The 1,040-nt window shown below is 45.9% G+C and overlaps 1 non-coding gene across 1 annotated transcript; it reads left to right on the top strand.

Annotated features, from left to right (window-relative positions):
• The first annotated feature begins 283 nt into the window (after window positions 1–283).
• Window positions 284–390, top strand: LOC141620856 (small nucleolar RNA R71). The gene has a single exon (XR_012532052.1). It is a non-coding gene; the product is annotated as a small nucleolar RNA R71 (small nucleolar RNA).
• Window positions 391–1,040: the final 650 nt, after the last annotated feature.

Raw genomic sequence — 1,040 nt, 5'->3', positions numbered from 1 at the left:
CACATGATACATCCCTCCTTTTGAAGCTCCTCCCAACTCATATTTGTCAAACCTTGCAGTGAGAGCTTCTAGTGCAGCTACAGAAGAAGATTCAGCAGCTCTCCTTTGATTTCCCCTGGAATTTCCATACTCAGCTTTATGGGTGGCTAAGTCATCAATGATCTTCCACCCCTTAGTCTCTCCCATGTTCTCAGCAAATCGGCCATTGGCTGCAGTATCCAAAATAGCCCTCTGATCGTCATACAGCCCGTTATAGAACTGATTGCATAGACTCCATTTTTCGAACCCATGGTGCGGAATGGTTCGCACCAGCTTCTTGAAACGGACCCATGCTTCATGAAAGTTCTCATCAGGTCCCTGTTTAAAGCTCGTGATCTGAGCTCTAATGGCATTAGTCTTCGACGCAAAAATGTATTTCTTGTAGAACGCCAGGGCCAAAGAATTCCAGTCGGTGATCCCATGAGTGGCTCGATCCAGATCTCTATACCACTCCCTTGCAGCATCGCGGAGTGAGAATATAAACATGGTCTCCTTTATCTGGTTCTGGGTCACGCCAGTCGGCGGGGGTATAGAGCAGCAATAATCGATAAAAATCTCCATATGCTTGGCTGCATCTTCATTTGCAGCTCCCCCGAATTGGTTTCTCTCAACCAAGTTAATATAGGAAGGCTTTGGCTCGAATTTTCTTGCCTCCCCTGGTAGTTCGAATCCTTTGTAGAGATTCGCAACTGTCGGCTCTGAGTGACTGGCAATAGTTGCTTCTTCAGCCATCTCTAAGAAATCTGGAGAAGTAACTGTCTCAGCTGATGAAGTAGAAACAGGAGATGAATGTGGATCTTCCTCAAACAGCTCGTTCTCGTAGTAACTAGACAGAGTACTCAGCTCTTCCTCTGTCGGCAATATCCTAGATGATCGTCTCAACTCGCGCAGGGTCTTCTCAATCTCAGGATTGATCGGTAGTAGTTCACCACCCTGTGACCTGCGCATAAGAAGAAACTAGAAGAAGAATATAAGAAAAGTTTAAGGAACAGAAGTCCCTT

This window comes from Silene latifolia, chromosome 1, assembly GCF_048544455.1.
Source record: "Silene latifolia isolate original U9 population chromosome 1, ASM4854445v1, whole genome shotgun sequence".
NCBI classification, from domain to species: domain Eukaryota; kingdom Viridiplantae; phylum Streptophyta; class Magnoliopsida; order Caryophyllales; family Caryophyllaceae; genus Silene; species Silene latifolia.
Note: the sequence above shows the minus strand (reverse complement) of the source record. Positions and strands in the feature narration are given on the sequence as shown.